Source organism: Dioscorea cayenensis, chromosome 18 (assembly GCF_009730915.1).
Source record: "Dioscorea cayenensis subsp. rotundata cultivar TDr96_F1 chromosome 18, TDr96_F1_v2_PseudoChromosome.rev07_lg8_w22 25.fasta, whole genome shotgun sequence".
Lineage (NCBI taxonomy): Eukaryota > Viridiplantae > Streptophyta > Magnoliopsida > Dioscoreales > Dioscoreaceae > Dioscorea > Dioscorea cayenensis.
The window spans coordinates 18,587,829-18,604,379 of NC_052488.1; the positions used below are offsets into that span (position 1 = coordinate 18,587,829).

The 16,551-nt window shown below is 30.7% G+C and overlaps 1 pseudogene; it reads left to right on the top strand.

Annotated features, from left to right (window-relative positions):
• The first annotated feature begins 486 nt into the window (after window positions 1-486).
• On the top strand, window positions 487-2,801 carry LOC120282329 (annotated as a pseudogene).
• Window positions 2,802-16,551: the final 13,750 nt, after the last annotated feature.

Sequence of the window (16,551 nt, forward strand, 5' to 3'; positions counted from 1 at the left end):
TGAATGGGCATTTTTTTGTTGATTTTTGAATTTTTTTATAATTTTATGATTTTTTTGACATTTCTTATTTTAACAAAAAAATTTAAAAAAATAAAAAAATGTTGGACCGGCTGGTCGAACCGGTTGAACCGGGTTGAACCGCTGAACCGGTTAGTCAACCGGGTTCACCAACCCGATCCCAGCTTTTTAAATCCTTGGGAAAGAGTCAGTTTGGTTTGGGTTTATTAATATATATTATATATTAATATTATATAATATATATAATATTAGAGAAGGTTTCGGGAAAAAAAAAAAGACATGGATGGAGTTTGGATTTATTAGTATATATTATATATATATTAATATTATATAATATATATAATATTAATATAATTATTATATTATCCGGTTCAATCAAATTGGGTCATCCAGTAAAATCAATGGACTCATGATTCAATTACTTAGCCGGCTCACTTTCCGGTCCGATTACGAAAACATTACTAAAAATGGATTCATTGCTGTCATTCAAGGAAAACAAGTATCAGTACTGGCATCTCTCATCCGCATCCCCACACAGAGAGCAATGGCGGTGATGATCCCGAAGGTGGACCTCCTACCCGGCGGCAGTCCAATTCCTGTGATCGGCCTTGGTACGGCTAGCTTCCCACCTCCACCGCCAGACACCTTCCGAACAGTGGTGCTGGACGCCATCGCCCTCGGCTACCGCCACTTCGACACCTTTTCCATCTACGACACCGAGCGCCCTCTTGGCGACGCCATTGCCGAGGCCCTCCGGCGTGGCCTCATCCAAAGCCGCTCCGAGCTCTTCATCGCCTCCAAGATCTGGTGCACCGAGACCTATACCGACCGTGTCTTGCCTTCCCTTCAAAAATCCCTTAGGTTTCGTTTCTCAACGATCCAATTCATTCAATAACTTCAACATTTCTAGATTTTTATGCTTTAAAAAATTGATTTTTTGTGGATGTATTGATAGGAATCTAGGATTGGAATACCTTGATCTTTATCTTGTGCATTGGCCTGTGAGTTTGAAGCCCACTGAGGTGTGGATCCCCATTGAAACAGAGGGTATGATGCCCTTTGATTACAGTGCTGTTTGGGAGGCAATGGAAGAGTGTTACAAGCTTGGTCTTGCAAAATCCATTGGTGTCAGCAACTTCTCTTGCAAAAAACTTGAGCAAATTCTCAGCTTTGCTAACATCCCTCCTTCTGTTAATCAAGTGAGTGTTTAATTTAGTATATTAGTGTTTGAAGTTTGAATAAATAAATATGGAACCATGCTTATATTATACTTGTTTTTGTTTGATTGTCAAATGAGATTCTACTCTATTTATATCAGTTTCTCATGTGTTGTTGATTGTACTTTTTCTTTTACATTAGCTTTCATGCAGAGTCTAAGATCCCCCCTTATGTTAATCAAGTGGGTGTTTAATTTAGTATATTAGGGTTTGAAGTTTGAATGAACAAATATGGGACCATGCTTATATTATATATATATATTTTTGTTTGGTTCTCAAATGAGATTCTACTCTAAATTATTTCAGTTTCTCATGTGTTGTTGCTTGTACCTTATCTTTTACATTAGCTTCCATGAAGAGTCTAAGATCCCTCCTTCTGTTAATCAAGTGGGTGTTTAATTTAGTATGCTAGTGTTTGAAGTTTGAATAAATAAATATGGACCATGCTTCTATTATATTCGTTTTTGTTTGGTTGTCAAATGAGATTCTACTCTAAATTATCAGTTTCTCATGTGTTGTTCATTGTATTTTTTTCTTTTACATTAGCTTCCATGCAGAGTTGTTTCAGTATTTATACTTGATTAAGCATTATAAATAAGTTGATATCTTTTTTTAAGGATTGTTTTTTCTGTTGTCATTATTTTTATATTTGAGAATTTCAATGCTTGACTCTTGCTTTCTTAGAATTCTTTTAAATATCTCTTCACCATATAGCATACTTGTGTTCATCACAGTGGATGGATATATATATATATATATATATATATCTATATATTTGATAATGTGGACAAGTAATCAAAGTGGGACTCCTGACCTCCCTAGGGGTCAAATGCTTTAACCGCTTAATTGATGTATTTATATATATATATATATATTTGGGTGATCATTTGTATGATTGTAAAAATTATTATTTGTGATATGTGTAGGTAGAAATGCATCCTCTATGGCAACAAAAGAAGTTGATGGAATTTTGCAAGGAGAAGAGGATTGTGATCACTGCTTACTCTGCTCTTGGAGGATATGGGCATTTCTGGGGAAACAATGATGTTATTGAAAGCAAAGTTTTGAAGGAAATAGCAAGTGCTAGAGGGAAAACAGTAGCTCTGGCATTTCCAATTAATTTTCTTTTCTTTTTTTTTTTTTATAAAAATGATGATAATTTATTTTGGAGTAGAATTTAAAAAGGCTAACATGAATTGGTTTTTGTAGGTATGTTTGCGGTGGTTGTATCAGCAAGGTGTTACTTTTATTGTGAAGACTTTCAAAACAGAAAGAATGAAGGAAAATCTGGATATATTTGATTGGGAATTAACTGAAGAAGAGTTGAAGGAGATTCCCACAAAAGAAAGGCAACACAGGGGAGGATTTCATCGCACCCAATGGACCTTTTAAATCTGTGGAAGAGTTTTGGGATGGTGAGATATAATAGCCGAATTATTGCCAATTATATATGTGGCTTTCATTTATCTAGTGACTGTAATATTTAAGTTTTTAGGAAAACTACCTTGTCCCAGGTGTGATATATTGTAATAAGTAAATTATTGGCAATTATGTGAGTTTCATGTATTGACGCAATTTTTTTTTCGGGTATAGGACAGATCTTAGTTATTGAGCTAAACAAGAGATGAATAAAGGTACCAATGGGTTATTAACCCAGGGGCACCGCACCGGCTTCACTAAAAAAGGGGTGGTTTGGATGTTCAAGTGTCCCTAGTTTGAATTTCCTAAACATGTATAGTGTTGACGGCTCTGGCAGAGATAATTTTCAATTCATACTCATGCAACTGATTAACTATACTTGTTACATTTGTAACAAACAAAAATTAAAAAACTAAGTTGGTCAGGATCATTAAGGAAAAAAAATGGTTCGGATTCACCGGGGATACATTCTCCGGGCCGCCCAAAACTTATAAGCTCATTCCCTATCCCGGCCCATAACTCAAGTACGGGGATTTTTTTCCCATCTCCGTGAGGATTATTCGAGTTCGAGGATTCCCCAATTAATTTTTATAAATTAAATATTATCATTATTATTTAAAATAAAATTTATAAAATATTTGTTAAAAATCTCATAAAAATACTTGATAATTGAAAACCACAATTACAAATATAAGTAGTTGATATATTGAAAGCTAATATCAAGCACCAATTGAGTAGTTGATATATTAAAAGCTAACATCGTGTACCAATACATAAAACCATCATATGATATATATGTTGCTGGCCCATTGGTCCAACACTAATGCTATGTTTGGATTGAGGGCCGGCAAGGGAAAGTAAAGTAAAGTGAGGGTTTTGGAGGGTCAGAGTCGGCCCTTCCCTCGTTTGGATTGGTATTTTTAATTTAACGAAGAGAAAAGAAGGGTTAACTCTGACCATCCAAAACCCTCCGAAACCCCTCTTTTTCTGGCCCCCTGATTTGGGGTGCCGGGCGAGGGAGAACCTCGTAACGATTTTAAAATTTTTTAAAAGACCTTATTACCCTTAATTTTTTTAAATTAATTACAGAACACCACTTTATAAGTTTTTTCTTTCACTTTTTTCAATCTAATTTTATTTTAATCAAGTATTCACATGACACCCATCACAATCTTTGTTTTTATGTATTTATTTTTTGTTTGCATATTTTTTTATCTATTTGTTTATATTGTGTTTTTAATTTCTCAATTCATCCTTAGAATAATTTATCTTAATAGAATTCTATTCTTAATATAATTCTATTGCTATTGAAATTTTATTCAAAGTACAAATAAAATTAAAATTTTCTTTGAGTGAGAAAAAAAACTAATAATTATCTAATGCAACATGATTATTATGCTATGAATTAAAATATTAAAATAGGTTTATTAACAATATGATAAAGTGATCTTGTGATGATCCATATAGAATTGTAGAAGGAGTTGGTCTTTAAATCCTAATTAAGTAATTTGGTGTTGCATAATTGAGAGGGGAACTATTCTAAGAATAGTTAGAAGCTACTTTACATCAACAGGACTAGTTGTTCATGCGTGGTGCTACATAGGATAACGTGCTATTCAAAAGGTAGATTGTTCTTTCAACTATAGATTCTGATAACTAATAATTTGTTTGTATTTCAAAAATTTGATGTTTGAGAAATATATATTTTGGTTTCACTTTTATCTTCAACTTTGTTTTTGTCTTCTTTATGCAAATATTATATGGTTATATGATATACAATAGTTTATTTGTGCTTCAAATCTCCGAATAATTTATTTTCTTTTATAAATTATGTGATTAGACATTAATGCAATTATATTTTATTATAATTTGGTAATTTGTAGTGATTAGAATAAATTATGACTTGTTCAAGAATAATGGGATGAGTGGATTTTCTTGGGATCCAGTTTCTAAACTATGGGGTGCTGAGCCTGAAGTATGGGAATGATTGATTGAGGTAAAATTTTCTTACACACTATATTATTTTAATTTCATGTCTTTTCTATTATGCATTTTAATCATTATATTCACATGATATAATGCTCACCATTTTTCAGAAATATCCTCAAGCTAAAGAGTGGTGGACTAAACCCATTCCTAATTATGATAAATTGGTGATTCTGTATGGCAATGATCGAGCCACTGGAGATCAAAGTGAGACTGCTTCAGAAATGAAACGAAAACAACAATCTTTTGAAATAACTAATGATGATTTAAGGGAGAATATTGAAGAAATTGATCATTTAGTCTCCCAGAATGAGATATTATTAGAGAACGATGACACTATGGGAGGTCACTTTATTGATCTTTCAAAATCCCTTGAAAATCGATCTAGAGTTGCTTTTGAAGTTCCGAACAATTCAACAACTAAAAAAGCAAAGAAAGCAAAATTAAATAACAAAGATGGAGAACTCATTAAAGAGGGATTTGAAATGGTTGCAAATGCATTAATTGCTGGAAATGTCATTTATGAAAAAGTCAATACTCAATTTGATCCAATTTCAGAAGGTGACATTTGGAAGCTTTTGGAGGACATAGGAATAGATTCAAATTTAATGACTACTATTTACCTTTATTTCATTGAACGTCCTGAGAAAGTACGGGCAGTGCTTGGATGTCCGTGGGAGAAAAGAAAGGAGCTAGTGGAAAAGTTGGTGCTCGGTCCTTCTGGCCATTAAACATCAAACATATTCATCAACATCGTAGTAATATTTTTTTAAAATTTGAAAATTTAGTTTTTAGGATTTTTGTTTCTCATATATTTCATAAAGGAACAAGTTATTTTTCTCTAATTTTTTTTTTGTTTATTTTTTAATAATATTTATGTTATTTTAGCTATTTTAATTATTTTATATTTTAGTAGACCTAATCAAGCATCAATCCATTGTGATGATGTAAATAGCAACATTTTTTTGTCCTATACAAGACAATAATGTATAATATATTTCCAAAGGAAAAATAAATGGTTGTATTTGAGAAGAGACAAAATTAAAGTATAAAAATAAAAATCAAAATAATAATTTTAATATTTATTAAAAAAAATCTACTTAAAGTGTGAATTTATTCGAGATATTCATAATGCATGTGTTTAAATAGAAATTAGTAATTTTTATTTAATAATATGGGTATAATTGGTAAATCATATTATTATATATTCTTTCCTTTCCTTTCCCTTCCGTAACCAAACAAGGTTTATTGAAGAACTTTCTTTTCCTTTCCTTCCATAAAATTTGTCTATCCAAACGAGGGTTGAACCAGTCCTTTTCTTTCCCTCACTTTCCCTCCTCTTACTTTTTCTTCGACTTTTGAATCCAAACACTATGTAATGCTCATTTAATTATTAGTGCTTTGCTAATTAAATAAATATATAGGCTTTTATCCCATTTGTATATAGATATTGATAATATAAAATATATATATATATATATATTTATAAAGTCATTAGCCTAACACTAATGCCCATTTAATTATTAGTAATTTACTAATTAAATAAACATATGGAACACAGGGAGGCACGGGTTAAGACCCACCGGGCCGGAAATCCGTAACTGACTGGACTTTAGCAAGTCCAGTTATGGATCAACTTTTTCATAACTAGTGGCCGGACGAGTCAACACGCTGGGTTAGCAGGCTGGTTGGGCCCACAACCCGGTGATTTATCATTTTAATTATTTCTTAATTTTTTTTCAAAAAATTTGATTTTTATGGGAATCAAACCCAAGACAGGTGGTTGAAAAAGAATGAAGTCCACCAACCCACTTGAGCTATGATTGATTGTGTGAATAGGAATATTTATATTTAACTATATACATATGCAATGAATGTAAGGTAATAAAAAATTATTCTTCTAAAAGTTAAAATTCAAATTTTCATGAATAATTACAAAAGTTTTTAAATTAGACAACAAAAATAGAGTTAAGAAATCTTAAGGCTAGTGATTTATTTCACTAACAACATGATAAATTAGGCTCGTTTTAATAAAGATAAGATCATGATAATTTTTTAAAATTTAATTTTATTAAATAATAAATTTTATAATAAAAATGTATAAATGATATTAATAATTACAATAAATAAAATATTGATCATAAAAATAATTATAAATCTTTTGTTTAATTTCATGCAATGTATAGAAAAGACCTTAATGATAATATAAGATTGTGTGGATAATATAAAAGTAAATAAAAATTTTAAATGTTGTTTTTAAAAAATATATAAATTGTGCGTGGTGATTTAAATTAGGAGAAATATATAAATTTTAATTTCTCTTATATTAAAAAAAGATACACAAACAATTTAATTAAATTAGCTTTGTTTTGGAAACAAATTAAATGCAAGTTTTTTAATTTATTTTTTAGTTATTGTAAATTAATTTGATTTCTCAAATTTAATTAATTTTTTATTTTTAAATTTATTTAACAAAATCAATTAATTATTTTTTGTTTTAAAATTTTTTTAAAAAAATGAACGTTTCAGGCGTGCCCAACACCTTCTCGGCACAATAATGAAGGAACTAACCAACTGCTCTTATCTCTTGGGGGTGTTTAATAAATAGAAATAATATATATACATATAAGTGTTGGAAATCATCATGTTATTATCTTATTATTTTTTTTTAATGTTATCTTTAAAATCTTAAAGCCTAATTCTATCTGGTTTATATAACAAGGTGGTTAAGCAAGTATAAATTTTTCTACAACAATTTATGTATTTTTTAATAAAATCTATAATATCTTAAACATATTAAGTTAAATTCATAATACTCTTAAAATCCTGATTGATAAATGATTAAATTAAAATTTAAAATAGATTAATAAAAAAAATTTCCTACAACATAATTTAGTTTTATTTTTATCAATCTTCATATTAACAATATATTTTAATGAAAAAAAAATCTAAATTAGGATATAAAATATACATTATAAGACTATAATAACAATTGTCATATTATAACAGAACCCTTAATATTTTAAAATTTGTTAGATTTATAATTTCTATATTCAACTATTTTACAATATAAAAATTAAATTTAGTAAAATTTCTTTACTTCTCTCTCATCCAATGATTATCTTTAATTAAATGAATGGTTCTCCAATATATTTAAATTTAATCCCCATCAACTAATATCCAGTTTTAAAAACATAATTAAAGCATTATATATTAAGTATTTAATAAAATAAATTAATAACTACAAAAGTTTTTAATTATTTGAATTTATTTGAAATTATCTTAAGTATTTAAATATTTCAGACATGTATATAATATTTAAATTAAGCATTTAATATTTCGGGAGGCGGGGAGTGTATTCCCTGGCCCCAAACTCTAAAAATATTTCCCATCCCCAGCCCCGATAGAGCCTAGAATTGTATTCCTCGTTAGGGTCATTTCAATTGACAACCCTACTTAGTTTTGGGCGTAAAATTTGAATTTTGGGTGATCTTTTTTTTAACTTAAGGGTGACCTTTTTTTTATATCATGTTGATTTAATCAACTTCGTTAATTGCATCTGCAGATTTTTTTCTCTCCCAGGTGGCTAATCATCCAAATCAGGATCTAGTGACTTAGATCAGTGTGTATGTTTTTGTGATTCAGATCATGGTAAATGTCTAGATATTTTTTAAGTCTTTTCAAAACTTTATATTAAATTTATATTTGTTTTAATCATTTCTAGACTGATAAAGTGTAATCTCACTAAAATTGTGTGGTTTTCATATTGATTGTTTGCAGCATTCGAAATAGGGTTGCTTTAATAAAGTAGGAGGTGCATTGCTATAGTATTATAATGGTAGAATAATGTATAAAGTTGGTTTTTATAAACCAAAAACCATACTTATAATTTCTTACACAGTCTCTCTATTTTTCTAAACTTACTGTTTTAAATTTTTTTATTTAAAACTTTAATCTTATTGTCCCTTTATAATTTTAATTTTGCTCACCCTAAACTCTAAACCCTTACCTTAAATAATCAAAAAAGGGAACTGACATGACTTATTTAAACATAGTAAAGGAACTAAAAAGTTACAATTTAAAGTGAGAGAATAAAAGAGTAAAATTGAAAAAGTAAAGGGCTATTTAGAGAATTATACACAAACCCATAACAAAAGATATTTAGAAATGATTTATACACCTTGCCAATAGCCTTTTGGTCTATTAGCACCGGGTTTTTATGTAAAATGTTTATTTTGGGAAAGAAGGATCCGAAATCAAACCCAAAACCCATGTAAAATGAGGGCATAGATGCTTGTTGAGCTTGTAGTTGGGTTATGGTAAAGCCTCTCCATGTAGTTAACCTAATACTTCTGAACCTATGTCAACAACAAGTACAACACAAAGGAAGAAACAAAAAAGGCAAGCTCAAAGCACACATTAGTGATGATTCAGTTAACAATTTGGCCACCACTATTAGAGATGGGTTTGTATCTGAAAAATCCAGCCGATCTGTAAGCTTTACATGAAATCTTCAAGATGAGTGTATAAATTTGAAACATTATGGGTATTCCATTGAACAAGCTCTCATGGTGTATGAGTATTTGATGACCGATGATGTACAAGCTCGAACCTTTTTTGGAATGCATGAGGAATTTCACCAAGTGTGGGCAAGTAAAATTTCTCCACTATCGGTCGTGACCTTTAAGATGTGGGGATAGTAAGAAATTCTTTAATATGGTAGTTATCAATCTTATTGATGTTATTCGGCATATTTAGCCTTCTATTAGCTATAGAGATTACATCATTGATGACATGATTCTCTTTCAGAAAAACTTTCTGTATATGTTGTTGAAAATCTTGATCCACAACTAAAATTTTCTATTTTCTACCTGTGCAGTATGTCTCAACCGCATATGGGGGGTCATTTCTCCTATGCTTATATGTTTCCTCCTGTTATTGGTTTTGTCTGCCTTCTGTTGCATATACAAAAAGAAGTTGGCCATTGATAGCTAAATTGCATGTCTTTATTTTGAGGAAATATGTTCGTTTGAATTCTTACTAAAAGTTGTTATTCCTTTTTTCTTTGCAGCCACAACAAATTGTTTTTGACATATTTTCTATGAATTGATGTTAGCTTACATGAGAAAAAGGAATTACTAAGAATTGTTTTTTGGTTATCTTCATCGTCAGTTTTGTCCACAACAGAGCACTGTGGATGTACTGTCTCTTTTAGCAGAGTTGTGATTTCCATATTTTAATTTTACTTATGTTTAACCTAAAACTCCAAACATTTGGATGTATGTATGTAAACTAGTATTGGTTTGTATCCAATATGTTGAACAACAGTCATGTATGTTGTGATGTATGTGGTGAAGAATGATTTGCTTAAATGTGTCATGTTTTTTGTTTTTTTTTCTCTTTCAATAATGTGCTTAAAATGTTTAATGATGTATTAGTGTTTCTTTGGGTTGGTTTTGGTCAATGAATGATTATGTTTGTCAAGGCAATAGTGGAGATTGTTTGTAATAATTAAGATATTTATATATGCTAATACGTATGGAATCAGCATAGTCACACATTTGCTTCTTCAGTGAAAGACAAAATAAATAAATAAATAAATTACAAAAGCACATCAATGCTACCATAACAAAAACAAATAAAATAAATATATTAAGCACATTATAAATAATAAATAAATTATTTATTGATTTATATAGCATATAAAATAGATTATAAAGAAAATAAATTTATAATGTGCCTAATAACGAACTATGGGGTACCAAAGGTTTTCACACCTTCAAAATACATCAAACCAAACACAAGTTTTTCAAATACAGATAAAACATTCCAACCAAACACAAAATTCTATAATACAAGATTTCAAATACAACCAACAAAATACTAAATTTAACTCTCCTATATTTCTGAATACAGGGCTTTACAAACCCAAATCCACTACATTGAGAACTACATCTAACCAAACGCCACTTTAATGTATGAAAAATTCATACAAACAACACTCAAAAACAAACAAATAAATAGATAGGGTTTAACATGCAAAAGCACACTTAATTTGTTTAAAGCAAAGAAATTTTGCACAAACATCCTTCAATTTATTTTATTCAAAACATCATTCAAAATAATGAATAATATAAATAGAATAAAATAATAATTATTATATTAAACTCAATGTTAGGGTTTTACCCTAACTTTTCCCATGGCCAAGGTGGCACCTGGCCACCGACGGTAGCAAGACAACACTTGACCACCGCTGGTGGTAGGACCACGCCTTGCATGCAGTGTACGAGGCCAGCTATTGAGGCTTGCACAAGCTCCGCCGCACTGGGAGACTACGCTCCTACTACGCGAGCAAGCTGCACCCTCATGAAGTGCAGAAGCATGCAGCCAGCACGGCACCAGCACCTGTGTGTAGCACCGGTATGGCCTGCACAGTGCCTTTGCTTGCACGCTACACAGGTACAATCGCATATGCCTGAGCCTATGCGCAACCCACACCCGCATAGAGTTCAGTCGAGTTGCACGCACAATAGCGTTGCTTCCAAGCCACTTTTCACGCGCTAACCCCGACTTTTGCTTCTTAACCACTGACTATGCGTTGCCCAATGGCAACCAGCACAGCAACGTGTGGAATGATACAATAATAGGTGGTTGTATATTTGGTCTAAGATGAGTTTGAGTTTGGGTCTAATACGCAAATTTTCAAATCCTAAATGCACATATAGCCAACGGCGGTTGGGCCACTACCTTCTTATGGCCTGGAGCTTAGAGTTGACACCCCATGCAACTCCATTGTGTAAGGTTATTTGCAAAACTAAAATAATCAATGTTTATATCCAATATATAAACTAAAAACAAATACCCAAATATGATCATAAAGAATAAAAATATCATGCAATCATAAATCATTTTTCATCAATAAACAAAGATATAGATGCCCAAATATGATTACAACTAATTATCATGATTATAAAATATCTATCAATTAAAATAGATCAGCAAATATGAACATAAAAATAATGATCTATGCTAGGCAGAGGTAAAATAGGGCTCTGGTACCAATTGTTAGAAATTAATCAAAGTACATTATATGACATCCAAACATGTAAATATGTGGTATTATAAACCATAGAAAGACATCTAATATGTCACATTAATAATAGTAAAAAACAGGATCACTTACCTCAGGCCATAGCAAATTAAACAATATATACACTTGAAGAAACAAGGGCTTTTCCAATATATCCATTTTCTGCTTCAATGGAGCTGGGTATTCATGAGGACGTTAGATCGGAGACCCCTGGTGTTGTACTATATATAATCTTTACTATCAAAGGATTAACTCCACTTAAAAATTTAAGTAAATCAATATCCAAAGTGCTAATTAGAGTAAACTTATGATTGCATTAGATAAAGTCATGGACTAATTTATTCAGTTTGAATTCAGATTGAATTAATATCATCATGAAATTAGTTTAGAATAGAATTCAAACAAACAACTTGAACAATATTTAGGCCAAGAACATGTTGCGTGTGAGGAAGTGCGGAACTAGTGTGGCAATTCGTCGCGCACTTGGTGTTCAATATGACAACACCTAGCAATAACACAATGAATGGGCAATGCAAGGATGACATACAACCAATCTCACAAGAATAAAATAAGAGACGCCAATTTAACGTAGTTAGGCTAAGAACAAGCCTACATCCACAGGAGAACAATGCTTCACTATATCATGGGAAAAATAACAAGAGTAGAAGAGTACAAAAAATAGGCATAACACCACAAGAGGGTTACCAAGCTCTAAGAACTAGCCTTACCTCATAAACAAGGGTCTTACCTTGCTTTAATGAGATTAAGCAAGAACAAAAGCCCTCATCTACATCTTCACTCTTTCCACTCTCTAAATACAAGAGAACTCTCCCTCTCTATCTCTCTCGCTCTCTTTTCTCTCATTACACAACACCCAACAAACATAACCCTATATCAACAATAGAGCAATCTAGACCATTGGATTAAAAAGATTTGGCTTCATCCCAAGAATATCAAGTCAATATTTAACAGAACATTGGGTGAACAGTATTGCTAAAACTTATTTTAAAATGTGAAAAAAAAAAGTTCCTTTTATTTTCCTCTCATAGTCACCAAATTTTCTCTAACTTCCAAATTTTCCCTTCTCCTTGCTTTAATTTTTATGGATACGTGAATTCTTTTCAAACAAGAGAAATTAGATCGGATCTAAAGAGTTATTTGGTGTTCAAGATCTGACTACAGGAAGGTAGCATGATATCTTTTTTCTCCTTCTTTCCTATTGGCCAAATTCTATTTGTATTCTTACAATTCTACTGAAATGTATGGTTGATTGAGAATGAGAAATAGATTATGATATTATTCTATCATTAGGGAATGTAATATATATATATATATATATATATAAATTGATTTGACCAAAGGAACCCTAGATTGATATTGCATTAATTATGAAAGCTAATAAAATTTATACAATGGATTTGAAAATTTATTTTAGTATTTAAAGAAAACTTCGTAAATAACTCAAATTGGTTATAAGCTATAAATTAATAGATTTTACCATATTAATATCATCAAGTAGAGATTAGAATGTATGTTTGATGACATGTGTGTGTACATATGTGAAAGTATGGAGCATAATGTTGTCGTTTTTGGTTGATAGCATGCTAAAATTTATGTTGGCATACCATAAGAATGCATTATTTATATCAAGTATGGATGTGATTGAAAGGAGATAATGGATACATATTAGAACAAATTTGGTTTGATATTGAGATTTTATATAAAGAATAATTGGTAAGGATAAATGATTAGTGCTTACCTAGATTGGGTATGTTGGCCTTGAGATTGATATTGTATATTGTGATCACAATAGCATCTATCCATATAGGCAACAATAGAGTGTTGACACCAGTTCATATAGGTGACAATCGGGTTTTAAGGTACTGTATCTATATACGTGATACTAAGAGTATCCAAGGTCGATGAGATTGGGATACATGTCCATATAGGAGATGATAACGCATACCCTTTTTGAAATATGGTCATTAAACCATTAAACATACTTAGCTAGGTTAAGCAAGCTCAAATAAATAAATTGACATAAGAGTAGAAAATAGGGTAAATAATTTAAGAATTGAATTAGCATGATCGATTTCATGTTATTAATTACCTATATATATTTCTTTATGGGGACCCCACTATTTTAATTAATTTTAATTAGACCAGTCCTTTTATTTATTTATTTATTTTTAAATTAGGTTTTTAAAAAAAAACTTTTTAAAGAGCTTTATCCCAGACTCCCGGATCTGATTTGCGGTTCCGTAACCCAAGCTAATATCTTCACGCGTTATCTTGTTTTGGTTTTAAAATAAAAGAAGATTAGGAAACCAAAGAAAACCCTTCCTCCTCTCGTGTTTGTACCGTCTTTAGAGGCAAGATCTCGATATCTTCTCCATTGAGTTGGCGAGAATTCAAAGTAGATGTTTGTGATTTTTTTTTTTTATTGGGACTGGCTCTTTGGTTCTGATATTTAAGGATTCATGGATTTTATATGTTCAATTTCCTTTGCCTAGTTTGAGTCTTTATTGGTTTATTTGGGATTATGCCTTATAACCATATATTATTTTGGTGTCATTATGTATGTGGAGTTGATTGTTGTAAACTTAATCTTTTTGGAATTGTTTGCTAGGCACCATAAAATTGGGGGTGGGCCGTGTGGCAATGCATTGTTTGTTGATGCTGAGCTGGTGACAGTCCGTTGTGGCCTCTCATGTGATCGGAGTAAACATAAATGACCATAGCGTTACAAAAAATTTTTTTGTGGCCATAGCGTTATACTTATGAAACTTATGTGGCCACCAGTGAAATGAACCCCACCAACCTCATACCACTTCAGTACAATTTTTATAAAATAATATTTTTGGAAAAAAATATATTTTATAGTGATTACATATTTATTTATTAATTTATATTTTTATCAGACACTAAAGAGATCTAAAAAATTATTATTTTGTGCATTTAACGAAATTATTAACTTAGCTCGTTGGTTGGAGTCAATAATTAGAAAAATTATTTAATCAAAATTATTAATTAATCCAATATCCATTTAACCAGGTTTTAGTGTAATATATATACATATATAATAAAAATTGTTTAAAAAATCAAAATAAAAACCAATCAAAGTGGCACATGTGTCCCGTTAATGATATTTAATAACAATTATAATAACAAGAAATAAGGCAACATAAGAGTGGCAGTGGGTCATGGAATCCATGATCCCTGTGGGGATCCAACCAGATGGGAACAGGATTCTTCTATCTCTTCCATTGTTGGGTTGGGGGATGGATGGGTAAGCTTGTCACTATTTTCTTAAACAAAGTGAGAGCAGAGAGTGCACTCTACGCCCTGCAGGTAGGGTTGCAATTGAGCTGAGCCGAGCTTTGTTATGTTCAAACTTGATTCGATACTATTTGAACCGAGCTTAAGCTTGAGCTAAGCCTATTTTGAGCTTCCTTTGTTAAGCTCAAGCTCAACTCACAAAAGAAATATCATGCTCAAGCTGGGCTCGGGTAGCTACAGTATAATAGTTACAGTGCAGACTGGTACAATAATTTGCTACATTGATACAAATACATTAATTTTAATCATTGTAACATACCTACAGTAATGATTTAAAAATATTTAAATTGATATAGTATCATATTATACAATATCGAGCTTTTCTCGAGCATTAATGAGCTGAGTAATTTAAGGCTCGAGCTCAATTCATTTACTTAATAAATGAGTTTTTTTTTCAAACTGAGCCTCTAGCAGCTCGTAAGAGGCTTGGTTCATTTACAGCCCTACCTATAGGGATCCCCATTCGTCATCTATTATATTTGTATATAATCTTTAAAGTTTTAGTTAATTATAATTTTATCATTATTTTATCATTTATAGCTCTGACCAGCATCTCAATTCTCTTTCACTGGGCTCTCCCAAAACTTTTTTTACAAGTCACTGTGAATTTATCCAAATACCACCTCAAGTTGAGTCATATTTTTTTTTTACAGGTAACTGTGAATTTATCCAAATACCACCTCAAGTTGAGTCATATTTATTAAATTATATAGTTATAAATATATAAATTCTCTATTTTATGATTTGTCCTATATTGATAAATGGGGGCGAGAATTCCTCATCCTTATCTTTGATGGGGGCCAGGACAAGGAGACCACTTCCCATTACCATCCTTAAAGTTGAAACATCCAAACACAGGGTAATCCCAAATTAAAAAATGTCACTTTATCAAAAGTTCTCTCAACTGCACTCCACTGAGGGAGAAATTCAAAGAAAGTATATATATATATATATATATATATATATATATATAGCAAAGGAAGAAAGTACTATTTATGGTTTGTTTTGTTTTCTCTTTTTTGGTAAAATGAAACTACTATTTGTGTTTTGTTTTGTTTTTTCTTTTTTTAGCAAAATGAAGTACTATTTGTGTTTGCTGGATATAGTGCTAGTTGAGAGTCAATTTTATAATTAACAGTAAATTATTAATCATTCTTCTCTTATTTTATTTCAATTTCTTTGTATTTTAAAATTATCAAATAATTTCTCCAAAATTTTTTATTATTATTTATATTTAAATTACTAACACAAAACAAAATTATCTACTATCTATTTTTTTAACTTATCAAAAAAATTCATTTTACACAAAAAACACACACATGCAATACTCTAGTTTGATGAAAATTTAAAATTGAATATAAATATTATATTTATATATATAATAATAATATTTAAGGGTTTGATTTTGACTCATAAAAAAAAAAACCAAACCAAACCAAACAAAACCAAACAAACAAACAAAGTTTGATGTCTAAAATGGAC